General features: G+C 45.2%; 2 protein-coding genes across 2 annotated transcripts in view; one reads left to right on the top strand and one right to left on the bottom strand.

Annotated features, from left to right (window-relative positions):
- The window catches only part of LOC126176555 (GTP-binding protein Rhes), a 706,272-nt gene that overhangs the window by 440,122 nt on the left and 251,585 nt on the right, over window positions 1–14,565 (bottom strand). The window lies entirely within an intron of this gene.
- Window positions 13,794–14,565, top strand: part of LOC126175789 (calcium uptake protein 3, mitochondrial-like) — a 392,821-nt gene continuing 392,049 nt past the window's right edge. Inside the window, exon 1 of the mRNA XM_049922769.1 lies at window positions 13,794–13,863. The gene's annotated coding sequence lies outside the window, so the exon portion shown is untranslated. The remainder of the gene's footprint in view (window positions 13,864–14,565) is intronic.

The following is a 14,565-nucleotide window of genomic DNA, read 5'->3' as shown; positions in this document are numbered from 1 at the left end:
GGTAAAGTGGGACGGTGAGGGTGGAGCAACATGGACGATTTCTCCTCCATCTCTACCACCACTAGACAGCTATTCATCTCAACCACGCTTCCATGTTGCCGTCCTTGTCTGCGCGCTATCGCTTTCCATCGTTATGCACATTGCAGGATTTTTCCGAACGCTGTATATATAAAGACAGGGTGGTCCATTGATAGTGACTGGACCAAATATATCACGAAATAAGCATCAAATTAAAAAACTACAAAGAACGAAACTCGTCTAGCTTTAAGGGGTAAACCAGACGGCACTATGGTTGGCCCGCTAGATGACGCTGCCATAGGTCAAACGGATATCAACTGCAATTTTTAAATTGTAGCCCCCATTTTTTATTATATCTTCGTGTAGTACGTAAATACACTCCTGGAAATTGAAATAAGAACACCGTGAATTCATTGTCCCAGGAAGGGGAAACTTTATTGACACATTCCTGGGGTCAGATACATCACATGATCACACTGACAGAACCACAGGCACATAGACACAGGCAACAGAGCATGCACAATGTCGGCACTAGTACAGTGTATATCCACCTTTCGCAGCAAAGCAGGCTGCTATTCTCCCATGGAGACGATCGTAGAGATGCTGGATGTAGTCCTGTGGAACGGCTTGCCATGCCATTTCCACCTGGCGCCTCAGTTGGACCAGCGTTCGTGCTGGACGTGCAGACCGCGTGAGACGACGCTTCATCCAGTCCCAAACATGCTCAATGGGGGACAGATCCGGAGATCTTGCTGGCCAGGGTAGTTGACTTACACCTTCTAGAGCACGTTGGGTGGCACGGGATACATGCGGACGTGCATTGTCCTGTTGGAACAGCAAGTTCCCTTGCCGGTCTAGGAATGGTAGAACGATGGGTTCGATGACGGTTTGGATGTACCGTGCACTATTCAGTGTCCCCTCGACGATCACCAGTGGTGTACGGCCAGTGTAGGAGATCGCTCCCCACACCATGATGCCGGGTGTTGGCCCTGTGTGCCTCGGTCGTATGCAGTCCTGATTGTGGCGCTCACCTGCACGGCGCCAAACACGCATACGACCATCATTGGCACCAAGGCAGAAGCGACTCTCATCGCTGAAGACGACACGTCTCCATTCGTCCCTCCATTCACGCCTGTCGCGACACCACTGGAGGCGGGCTGCACGATGTTGGGGCGTGAGCGGAAGACGGCCTAACGGTGTGCGGGACCGTAGCCCAGCTTCATGGAGACCGTTGCGAATGGTCCTCGCCGATACCCCAGGAGCAACAGTGTCCCTAATTTGCTGGGAAGTGGCGGTGCGGTCCCCTACGGCACTGCGTAGGATCCTACGGTCTTGGCGTGCATCCGTGCGTCGCTGCGGTCTGGTCCCAGGTCGACGGGCACGTGCACCTTCCGCCGACCACTGGCGACAACATCGATGTACTGTGGAGACCTCACGCCCCACGTGTTGAGCAATTCGGCGGTACGTCCACCCGGCCTCCCGCATGCCCACTATACGCCCTCGCTCAAAGTCCGTCAACTGCACATACGGTTCACGTCCACGCTGTCGCGGCATGCTACCAGTGTTAAAGACTGCGATGGAGCTCCGTATGCCACGGCAAACTGGCTGCACTGACGGCGGCGGTGCACAAATGCTGCGCAGCTAGCGCCATTCGACGGCCAACAACGCGGTTCCTGGTGTGTCCTCTGTGCCGTGCGTGTGATCATTGCTTGTACAGCCCTCTCGCAGTGTCCGGAGCAAGTATGGTGGGTCTGACACACCGGTGTCAATGTGTTCTTTTTTCCATTTCCAGGAGTGTAATTATGAATGTTTTAGTTGGACCATTTTTTTCGCTTTGTGATAGATGGTGCTGTAATAGTCACAAACGTATAAGTACGTGGTATCACGTAACATTCCGCCAGTGCGGACGGTATTTGCTTCGTGATACATACACGTGTTAAAGTGGACCGTTTAACAATTGTGGGAAAGGTCGATATCGTGTTGATGTATGGCTATTGTGATCAAAACGCCCAACGGGCGTGTGCTATGAATGCTGCTCGGTATCCTGGACGACAGCATCCAAGTGTCCGGACACTTCGCCGGATAGTTACGTTATTTAAGGAAACAGCAAGTGTTCAGCCACATGTGAAATGTCAACCACGACCTGCAACAAATGATGATGCCCAAGTAGGTGTTTTAGCTGCTGTCGCGGCTAATCCGCACATCAGTAGCAGACAAACTGCGCGAGAACCGGGAATATCAAAAACGTCGGTGTTGAGAATGCTACATCAACATCGATTGCACCTGTACCATATTTCTATGCACCAGGAATTGCATGGCGACAACTTTGAACGTCGTGTACAGTTCTGCCACTGGGCACAAGAGAAATTACGGGACGATTACAGATTTTTTGCACGCGTTCTGTTTAGCGACGAAGCGTCATTCACCAACGGCGGTAACAAAACCGGCACAATATGTACTGTTGGGCAACGGAAAATCCACGATGGCTGCGACAAGTGGAACATCAGCGACCAAGGCGGGTGCGGCAATGTGGGAGGAAGGACAATTGGCCCCCATTTTATCGATGGTAATCTAAATGGTGCAATGTATCGTGATTTCCTACGTAATGTTCTACCGATGTTACTACAAGATGTTTCACTGCATGACAGAATGGCGATGTACTTCCAACATGATGGATGTCCGCCACATAGCTCGCGTGCGGTTGAAGCGGTATTGAATAGCATATTTCATGACAGGTGGATTGTTCGTCGAAGCACCATACCATGGCCCGCACGTTCACCGGATCAGATGTCCCCGGATTTCTTTCTGTTGGGAACTTTGAAGGTTATTTGCTATCGTGATCCATCGACAACGACTGACAACATGCGTCAGCGCATTGTCAATGCATGTGCGAACATTGCGGAAGACGAACTACTCACTGTTTGAGAGGAAGGCCGTTACACGTATTGCCAAATGCATTGAGGTTGACGGACATCATTTTGAGCATTTATTGCATTAATGTGGTATTTACAGGTAACAGCATGCGTTCTCAGAAATGATAAGTTCACAAAGATACATGTATCACATTGGAACAACCGAAATAAAATGTTCAAACGTACCCACGTTCTGTATTTTAATTTAAAAAACCTACCTGTTACCAACTGTTCGTTTAAAATTGTAAGCCGTATGTTTGTGACTATTACAGCGCCATCTATCACAAAGCGAAAAAGTGGTCCAACTAAAACATTCATATTTCTTTACGTACTACACGAATATGTAATAAAAAAAGCGGGTTCCTATTTTTTAAAAAAGTTGTTGATATCCGTTTGACATATGGCAGCGCCATCTAGCAGGCCAAACATAGTGCCATCTGGTTTCCCCCTTCAAGCTAGACAAGTTTCGGTCTTTGTTGTTTTAAAGTTTGATTCTTATTTCGTGAGATATTTGGCCCGGTCACGATCAATGGACCACCCTGTACATACTCTGGAAGCCACTATACAGAGAATGAGGGGTAGCACTTCATACTAAAACTATCGAGTTTCTTTCCAATACCATGTACGTTCTGAGCAATGGATAAGGACAATGTGTGTGCCTTCGTGTATGCCCTGATCTCTCTTTTTGTATTCTCATGATCCCTATTCGGCATACACGTTTGTGAAAGCATAATGGCTTCAGAGTCTTCTGCGAGTATGGGCTTTCTTAATTTTCCCAACACAGATTCACAGGGTCAACGTTGTCTTTGTTGCAAGGATTCTCATTTTTAAGTTCCTCGAGCATTTCCGTTACACTTTCGTATGGGCTGTACCGACCTGTCACGATCGTGGCAGTAGGTCTCTGGATTCGTTCCATGCCTGCTGTCATGTCTACATGATAAGGACACCAATCACTGGAACAGTACTCTAGAATTGGTCGCACCAGCATCTTGTATGCGATTTCACTTTACAGATGCACTGCATTTTCCCACAACCTTTCCAACAAATAAGTCATGCATTGTCCTTATTAGTCGTTTCACATGATTCTCCCCTTTAAAATTACTTCTTAGCATTATCACTAAATACTTACACGATGTAAGGTGCTCACCGTTAACCTTGTAGTAAGATACTATCGGCTACTTTTTATGGTTCCTTACCTAAATCGGTAAAAACGGAACCCTTATAGTATCACTTAGTTGCCCGTCTATCTGCCCATCTGTTAAGACCCTTATTTCTCAAGAACTGGTAGAGGTATGAAGTTGAATTATCTCAAAACCTAAGGTCTACGGTCCCTTGTGCGTGTAAAAATTTTAAGCTTCTAAGTCAATGTAATCAGAATTTACGGCCATTTATGTCACATATTTTGATACTCGCTAACTCCATCATTAAAACCAGTAGATGATCTCTCTATGTACACTCTAAGGTAAAAAAATGACGCACCACGAAGGAGTTATCAGAATGTGACCGAAATCGATAGACGTGATGGACATGTACACACAAACAAATGATTACAATTTCAGAAATATTAGACGATTTATTCAGCAGACAGAGCTTCACAAATTGAGGAAGTCAATAACGCTTTGGTCCACCTCTGGCTCTTATGCCAGCAGTTATTCGGCTTGGCATTGTTTGACAGAGTTGTTGAATGTCGTCTTCAATGATTTCGTGCCAAATTCTGTCCAAGTGGCACGTTAGATCGTTAAGATCCCATGCTGGTTGGACGGCCCTGCCGATAAAGCTCCAAACGGTTTCAATTGGGGAGAGATCTGACCACCTTGCTGGCCAAGGTAGGGTTTGGCAAACAAGAAGATAAACACTAAAAACTCCAGCCGTGTGTGAGCGGGCATTATCTTGCTGAAACGTAAACCCAGGATGGCTTGCCATAAAGGGCAACAAAACAGGGCGTAGAATATCGTCAACGTACTACTGCGCTGTAAGGGAGGCTTGCGTGACAACCAAGGGGGTCCTACTATGAAATGAAATGGAACCCCAGACAGTCACTCCTGGCTATCGGGCCATACGATGGACGTCAGTGAGGTTGGTATCCTACTGCTATCTGTGGCATCTCTAGACACGTCTTCGACCTGTAATGTCATTAACTGGAGTATAATTGTCTTCAGTGATGGGTCCAGCTTAGAACTGAGCTCCTATAACTAGCGAAAAAGTGTCTGGATACGCCACGGACAGCGGTGGGATATCAGCCTGGCTGCCGCGCGCCATACAGCTCGACCACTGGGAGTTATGGCCTTTCTTTTCATAACAAGACCCTTTGGTTGTCGCCCACGGCACCCTTATCCTGCGCTCTTACATCACAATGGTAAGTCGCCCTTCATTCCGAGTCATCCTGGGCATACATTATAGGAAGATAGCGCCCACCCGCACACGGCGAGGTTTCCTACTGCTTGTCTTCGTCCTTGTAAAACCCTACCTTAGCCAGAAAGGTCGCCGGATCTCTTCACAATTGAGAACGTTTGGAGCATTATGGTCAGGGCTCTCTAATCATCTCAGGACCTTGACGATCTAACCCGCCAACTGGATAAAATTTGGCACGACAGTCCCCCAGGACATTCAACAACTCTATCAGTCAAGTGCCAAGCCGAATAAGTGCTTGCCTAAGGGCCAGTGTTCGATCAACGTTTTCAAAAAAACTGGCTCTGAGCACTATGGGACTTAACAGCTGAGGTCATCAGTTCCCTAGAACTTAGAACTACTTAAACCTAACTAACCTAAGGACATCACACACATCCATGCCCGAGGCAGGATTCGAACCTGCGACCGTAGCGGTCGCGCGGTTCCAAACTGTAGCGCCTAGAACCGCTCGGCCACCCCGGCCGGCTACCAACGCTTTATTGACTTGCTTAACTTATGGAACTCCTTCTCTTGAATGGCAACGGCCTTGCCGCAATGGATACACCGGTTCCCGTGAGATCACCGAAGTTAAGCGCCTTCGGGTGTGACCTGGACTTGGATGGGTGACCATCAGGCCTCCATGCGCTGTTGCCATTTTTCGGGGTGCACTCAGCCTCGTGATGCCAATTGAGGAACTACTCGACCGAATAGTAGCGGCTCCGGTCAAAGAAAACCATCAAAACGACCGGGAGAGCGGTGTGCTCACCACACGCCCCTCCTATCCACATCCTCAACTGAGGATGACAATACGGTCGGATGGCGCCGATGGGCCACTTGTGGCATGAAGACGGAGTGCTTCTCTTGAATAAACCATCCAGCTTTTGAAAGTGTAATCATTTGTTCGTCTGTACATGTACATCACACCTACCGATTTCCGTCCCATTCGGATAATTCCTTCGTGATGCCTCTTTTTTTATGTCTTATAGTGCATACAAAGTTCGTACAAAACTCTCAGAGTACCAGTCCTACCCGCACTCGTCCGGATTCTTTTCCTCTTTGTTATACGCATTAGCTTACATTTATGAATGACGGCGAATTCGAACACGACCATCAGTCTGAGGTAACAAGAAAACCTGTTTCATTCCAACAAGTGACATTTTTCTCTTGATTCCCGATCAGGCCCCTACGAAACCCGTGTTTCTGTGTTCTCTTACGGTCGTGCAAAGACGACACTTCCCTGTGCATGACAGCAGCATCACCAAATAACCTTATAGTGCTCCTGATCTTGTTTGATAAATTCTCAAAACGTTAGAAGTCATATTACACTTCCTTGGGGCACACCCGATATTACCATCGTTTCTCTGAAAACTTCAGCGCCCAGTGTCACGTTATTGGCTATTTTAGTCACTTATTCTTCGTGGAAATCTCACGATGTTGTTCAGCGTTGAACACCCTTCAGAAACCTAGGAAGACGGTACCTGCCTGTGTAGCTGCTTCTATTGTTCGTAGCGTGTCGTGTGTGAATGAAGAATGAATGAAGGAAGCCTTGTTTCACAGAAGTGGTTGTTTCCTGAGCGCGTGCTGGTTATTTGAGACAGTGTTGGTTGGTTGGTTGGTTGGTTGGGGGCAGGGGCCAAACAGCGAGGTCAGCGGTCCCATTGGATTAGGGAAGGATACGGAAAGAAGGAACCATGCCGACATTTGCCTGAAGCGAATTAGAGAAATCACAGAAAACCTAAATCTGGATGGCCGGATGCGGGTTTGAACCGTCGTCCTCCCAAATGCATTTCCACTGCGTCACCTCACTCAGTGAGATAGTATTGGTCTGTACTTCCGTGAATCCGATCTCTTAGCCGTTCGATAAACACGAGTCACTTTTTCCAGTCACTTGTGACTTTTGGCTGCACAAGAAATTCTTGACAAATGTGAGCTGCGATAGGAGTGAATTTCCTGTTGTATTCAATGTGACATGTAACTAGAATTACGTCACCGCCCCGTGTCTCGTTCATTTTAAGTTGCCTTAATTGTTTTTCAGTACCGCTTGTTGTAAAATCTGTGTTTCTTTTTTGTGAGCCTGTGTCGTGGGACAAATATTGGTACGGTAATATCCTATGACAACCATAATGAATATCTTCCCAGACATCGACTGTATTTTCATTGTAGATTTCATATTAATTTTTATTTATTTATTTCACCTGATCAGATTAGGGCCATCAGTCCCTCTCTTACATCGAACCAGGGTCTCCCACATACAGTCCCTTTTTTTTGCGTCTCAGTTACCTAAGAAATAGTAATATCTTTAATATAATAAATAGTAATAAAATGATATGAGTATCTGTAGAGACAATATGAATAAATAGTACTAAGAGCTAATAAAGTTAATACTGGCAATACTCCTACTACTGGTGGTTCCCCTAAGACGCAGGCGAACACCTTTACTACTACCACCTAAACATGTGGTTTCTGTGCTTACCATACTGGTGACAACAAGTTCTTTATACGATAGCGACCTATTTTATTGTTTTTTGCATCCTTAAAGTCCACAATTACACAATTCTAAGTAATTCCAGAGACTTATCTCCTGATTATGTATGATGGTCTGTAAGATATATAATGCCATGTTGCATGGATACGTGTCTCGTAAACGTTTACCTGTACGCCAATTCCCGCTGCTTTATCGACAGAGATCATTGGTTTAACGCTGAATAAGACATCGCTATTACCACATTTCGTCGTACTTAGCTCCATAGACTTATACTGTACGAGGGGAGTTCAACGGTAAGTTACACATTTTTATGGCAGGCCAAGTAACTTTTATTGAATGTTACACTACACTTCAAAAAGACACAATTACATGAGACAATTTTTCGACATCGTCACCAAGTCTCCGTGAACTACGGTCGCAACATTCTGCCAATTGTTCAGTTCCTCGACAACAGAAATCGGCTCCTTGGTCACAGAGCCTTTCGAAAACAACTGGATGAACGTCCTCATCGTTCAAAATTCTTCTTCTGCAAGCTCCTCTCTCCTGGAAATGAGTTGCTCGACATTTATTACCGGGAGCGTTTCTAAACTTCTAAGGCACGTATTAAGAGTTGCTTGTTACTAATGGGAGGCAGTTGCACATTGCCATTTCTGCAAGTGAAAGCAACAAACCTATGTACCCATTCGCCTACCATGATTTTCTTCCAATTTGTTTGAACGGTCTGCATAAACGTGTATATTAATCCGCCGCTTCCAGGACGTGGAAGTGTGACGGGCCCGGATCGCATTTGCCTGGCAGATTAAGGACGAGGGTCGGTGAGCCGGCCAACATGGATGTGGTTTGTAGGCGGTTCCCCACACCCCAGTAGGTGAACACCAGGCTCGTACCCAATTCCCACCTTAGTTACACGATTCGCGAACATTTAGAAAATTTCCGCTCACTTTCATTTGAATAACACTACACGAAGACAGTTGAGGTACACATATTCCCTCCCGGTGAAGTGGGGTGGGGGTGGTAACACGGTGGTGATAACACGGTGGTGACAGGAAGAGCATCCAGCCACCCATTAAGTTCACTACGCCAAATTCCTTTATAGGTATGATGGCACTCCACCGTTGCGGTGCAAAGACATAGGAAAAAGAAGTAGTTCTTTCAGCTTGTTTGTAACATGTGGTGTGTAAGTTTTCCAGTAGATAGTTCCTGATCTGACAAAATTCTGCCCGCCAGCGCTCTAACTTCCTGCTGCTTGCGCTACGAGTGGGGCCTCCTTCATTAATCGTGGGTAAAGCAGATGCCAGACTGAGATTCATTGGAAGAATCCTAAGGAAATGCAGTCCGAAAACAAAGGAAGTAGGTTACAGTACACTTGTTCGCCCACTGCTTGAATACTACTCACCGGTGTGGGATCCGTACCAGATAGGGTTGATAGAAGAGATAGAGAAGATCCAACGGAGAGCAGCGCGCTTCGTTACAGGATCATCGCGAAAGCGTTACGGAGATGGTAGATAAACTCCAGTGGGAGACTCTGGAAAGAGATACGCTCAGTAGCTCGGTACGGGCTTTTGTTGTTTCGAGAACATGCCTTCACCGAGGAGTCCAACAGTATATTGCTCCCTCCTAAGTATATCTCGCGAAGAGACCATGAAGATAAAATCAGAGAGATTAAAGCCCACACAGAGGCATACCGACAATCTTTCTTTCCACGAACAATACGAGACTGGAATGGAAGGGAGAACCGATAGAGGTACTCAAGGTACCATCCGCCACACACCGTCAGGCGGCTTGCAAAGTGTAGATGTAGATGTAGATGTCTTACGGCGTTTTCAGTTACCGCAATGGCCGTTTCTAGACTGATGAAAATCCATTCTCCACTTTAGTCTGTCTCTAGCAACGATTCTCTGTCAACTTGTGGACTCCAATCAGCTAACTGCTGTCACGGCGTTTGAATGCTGTCCGCTACCTGCCGTTCGTCAGGTACACGCTGCTACAGTTGTACGCAGGAGTATATGGATTCATTGTGACAGTTTGGCGTCTCACTTCGATGTTATTGCCCCTGGACAGCTCAAGTGATAGAGAATATTCAGAGAAGTGTGGATAGTCTCGTCACGGGATTCCTTCGGAAGAAGTGAGCTTCACGGAGTTGTTTACCAGCAGCAGAAGCTACAGGAGAGACACTTAATATCACCCTGTTAAACCCGCAGAACAGGACAGGTAGTTTAAATTGTGGAAAGGGGCCAAAATAAGCGGCTGTCAGTTACACTCGAACATACAACTTTATTTATTTGACCAGACATTACAAGAGCCAAGAAAATAAAAAAAACACAGAATTAATTTTTGGAACTTAGTTACCGGCTGAATGCGCCACACAATCTCATACCTTAAGGGGGGTAGGACGTCAAACGGGCCGACTTGGAGCAGGAGAGGCATCTCAGGATATTTTAATTTCCAGTGTCTATACTTTTACAAATAAATTCATAAAACTTTGTCAGCATCACCAGGAAGGATTCAGGATTCACACTCATTGCAGTGGAAGTTCGAAAACATAACTGTGGTGTCACTGCCAGACACCACACTTGCTAGGTGGTAGCTTAAATCGGCCGCGGTCCATTAGTACATGTCGGACCCGCGTGTCGCCACTGTCAGTACTTGCAGACCTAGCGCCACCACATGGCAGGTCTAGAAAGACGGACTAGCACTCGCCCCAGTTGTACGGACGACATTGCTAGCGACTAGACGTACGAAGCCTTCCTCTCATTTGCCGAGAGACAGTTAGAATAGCCTTCAGCTAAGTCCATGGCTACGACCTAGCAAGGCGCCATTAGCCTTAAATAGCAATTGATAATTATCGTCTACAGTATGTCTCAACAAGAACGATGTATACCAAAAGTATGGATTAAAGTTAAGTATTCCCAAAGCAACGTACTTTTCTTATTAGCATTCATTGAGCATCCTGTTTCAGACTTCACGATATTCTGGGTGAGCTTATAGCGTGCATAACGGCCCCCTCAAAATAACACTGTGTCGGCACTTCTGTCGACACATCAATAACAAAATAATTTTTTTTACGTGCGAAATTTCGCAACTTTTTCACTTACTAATGGCTGCATTTGTTGCTATAGGTACACTTTTCTTCATAAGTTAGAGAGATTCTTCGATGAATTTTGCGCAGCATACATACCACACTCACAGGTCTATGAAATTCTAGAATTTATTTAATTTATGAAAAAAACGAATGAACTGCTACATTTTAAACTTCATGTTTAGAAAAAACACAAATTTTATAGTTAATTACCTCAATTTTTACCATAGTTTTTAATAGATTTGGAAAATTCTAGAGTTTCATACACTTTTAAGTATGGTTTGTATGCTGTGCAAAATTCATCAAAGAATCTCTCTTACTTGTGAAGAAATGTGTACCTATAGCAACAAATGCTGCCATTAGTAAGTGAAAAGAATGATGAAATTTCACACGTCAAAAAAAATTACTTCGTTATGTTTTAGAACTTCCACTGCTATGAGTGTAAATTCTGAATCCTTCCTGGTCATGCTGACAAAGTTTTATGAATTTATTTGTAAAAGTATGGACAGTGGAAATTGAAGTGTCGTGTGGTGCCTCTGCTGCTCCAAGTCGGCCCGTTTGACGTCCTGCCCCCCTTAAGGGGAAGACCACTTTAATTTAAAATCGGCTGAAGGCCAATAACCTAAGACTCAAACCAAAATCAGAAATTTAAAAGGCAGAAGGCCTTATCTTAAATCAGTTCTTTCAATTAGGCTGAAGGCCCAAACAATCTCACGTCTTAAGAGCAAAACAACTTTAATTAAAAAAAAATCGGCTGAAGGGCCATCTCTGAAGACTCAAACTCAAAATTAAATTTTTGAAAGGCAAAGGCCTTATCTAAAAACAGTTCTTTAATTAGGGTGAAGGGCCAAACAATCTGACACCTTAAGAGCAAAACAACTTTAATTTAAAAATCCGATGAAGGCCATAAAAATACAAACAACAAGAACAAATAAGAAAAGGCAGTACACCCAACGACGCTCAGATGTTTCCGAGGGTAGGCCTGGAATTCAAACATTAATGCTCGCTTAGGTGAGACAGGCAGTCGGCCCAACCACTATCGATCCGACGACAGCCCAACCGACAGACAGTCAACAGACCCACCGACAAGATAACTTCCGCTCCACCCGACCAGCACACAACAGGGAGTTCAATTGAACAACGTAGAAGTTATTGGCGCCCACAACCAAGTATACATTGAGCTGTCAAACTACACACCGTGCTGGACAGCGTCAACACTATGAGGAAAATACACTGCCTGAATTTACATCAACGGCGAGGGCAGGTAACCGGAACGTTAACGGCCACAAGGCAGAAGATTCCGTTGGTGCACTTCAGTTCAAAATAACCAAATACAGTTAAACTTCACCGGAGGGTGGCTAAAATTTGCCAACTTGAAAACACACGTTGTTGCTCGCGGGAATGTCCCAATAGCCGACAACTAAATCCAAACGACGCAATGTGAGCAGTCGTGACTTGCTGGTAGATTAAGTCAAAACTCAACTTTCGTGTCCAGGATCGGTGAGCCACGGACCTCGTAGCAATGGGAACAGCACCGCACACTCCGACCGCGCGTGGACGCCGCCAGTGGCCTCGGCCGAACAACTCGCCGCGGAGATTTCCTCGCTGCTCCACGCCAACCGACCAACTGGTCAGGCCCGGAAACGGTGAAAGGACCGAGTATACGTCGGCCGATGAGACGAACAACCGAACGACCAACCTACGGTCGTCCCGCTCCCATCTCCCTCCGTCGGACAGTTCGCGTGTGTCGCCAGGGGTCGGCGAGCACTGGCTGTCGGCGCCTCACCAGCGCTCCATCCCCGACTTCACTGCTGCTGCGTCCCGACTGCACTGCTGATCCGTCCTGAACTGACTGCCAGACACACGACGATCCGGAAATACTATCGGTCGCTCCAGGGATGCTACGACAGTGCACTTATCGATACGCGCTGCTGCTGCCACTGACGGGCAAGTAAGGCAGGAAGTTAGTGACGCCAGTAAATGGAATAAGAAAACGAGGCGGCAGTACCGTAATAGAAGATGACAATAAATGCGATAAACGCGAGATGTGCACGGCACAGGATTTACTGTTGAAATTCCGAGACCATACATTCTAAAAAAAGTCAAGCGACACACAATTCTGCCGCGAAATGACCGCAACGGGGTCAGACAAATAAGAACTCATATGAAACAATACCATCAGCTTATTTCCCTAAGCACTGTTCCCGAATGGACGAGGAAAGGAGTGGTTCAGACAGTGGTATGTTTACCATCCGCATACATCCTAAGGTGATTTTGGGAATATACAGAGTAAATCTGCAAAAAATTCCACGCCTTTTACTTCGTGAACGGTTCGAGATAACGAAACGAGTTTCTCGGCAAATCATGGTAGACCGATGGGTACACAGCTTTGTTGCTTGCACTTGCAGTAATGGCAATCTGCAACTGCCTCCCATTAGTAACAAGAAACTCACAATACATGCTAGAGGCCATAGAAGTTTAGAAACGCTCCCGGTAATAAATGTCGAGCAACAAATTTCCAGGAGAGATGAGCTTGCAGAAGTATAGCTATGAGAACAGGTCGCGATCGTGCCTGGATAGCTCAGTTGGTAGGAGAATTGCTCGTGGAAGGCGAGGATCCTCGGTTCGAGTCCTGATCCGACAGACAGACGTAATGTGCCAGAAAGTTTGAAAAGAGAGCACACTTCTCGCAGAGTAAAAGATTCTTTCTGAAAGGATTTTTTCCTTGTATATCGCTTTTATTAAGCTCGATAAACGAACTTCTTACGCCGATGTTCTTAAGTTATATTGACCTTTAAAAATTTGTGGGGAAGGGACGCGTAGTCAACATAGACACAAAAATTGTATAACAACTAGTTTCAGAAGAGTAGTTAGTTTATTTTTAATTATCATTTGCAGGTCAAACTGTATAATCACATCATATTCAACGCGATCCTTCTACGCAGTGATGCAAATACGTCCAGCCGATCCAAATACGTAAGGTACGTACGACAGAATAGTAAAACCAGATCCTTGCATTAGTCAAGTGCTTTCCTAAACAAACCCTAAGCGTGCAAATGATATGTTCTTATAAAAAAATTCGTGCAATGAAGGTTCCGCACAAACTGAAACTTCTTTATTTAAATATGTGTGTGTGCACTTAAATTGCTGAATGACTGATTAGATGAAACTTCTACGTTACTTGATTCTGAAATAACTGAGTAAAACTGAACGTACTGAGCCTACTTTCTCTTTACTTTTTCTTATCATGTCAACATTGACCCACAATATTCTAGCGCCACACACTCTGATTGCTTAAAAAAAAAAAAATACAACATGACTTCACATAATTAATTCAAAAGAATGGCCCTGACTAAAAAGAAATCTTAACAATAACCTATACATTTCATTAAGCACTTACCTCACAAAAATCTTCATTACGCGAACTACTGCAATACCACGAGCCTCAATAAAGCCAGCTAAATAAAAGATTCTAACTACTAAAGCCACTAACTACTAATAGGTATGTGGTTAGCAAAGAAAAGATTTTGTTGCAAACCAAATAATGTATTTTTTACCATGATAATGTGACATCCTGTTCAAACACAGATACAAATCGTCATTGATATCCAGTACAATTATGAATAATATTCAGTCTCCAAGTCGAATATGTACAGTTCGTTAGCCTACGCTAACACTTCAGA

Source organism: Schistocerca cancellata, chromosome 3, assembly GCF_023864275.1.
Source record: "Schistocerca cancellata isolate TAMUIC-IGC-003103 chromosome 3, iqSchCanc2.1, whole genome shotgun sequence".
Taxonomy (NCBI): Eukaryota; Metazoa; Arthropoda; class Insecta; order Orthoptera; family Acrididae; genus Schistocerca; species Schistocerca cancellata.
Note: the sequence above shows the minus strand (reverse complement) of the source record. Positions and strands in the feature narration are given on the sequence as shown.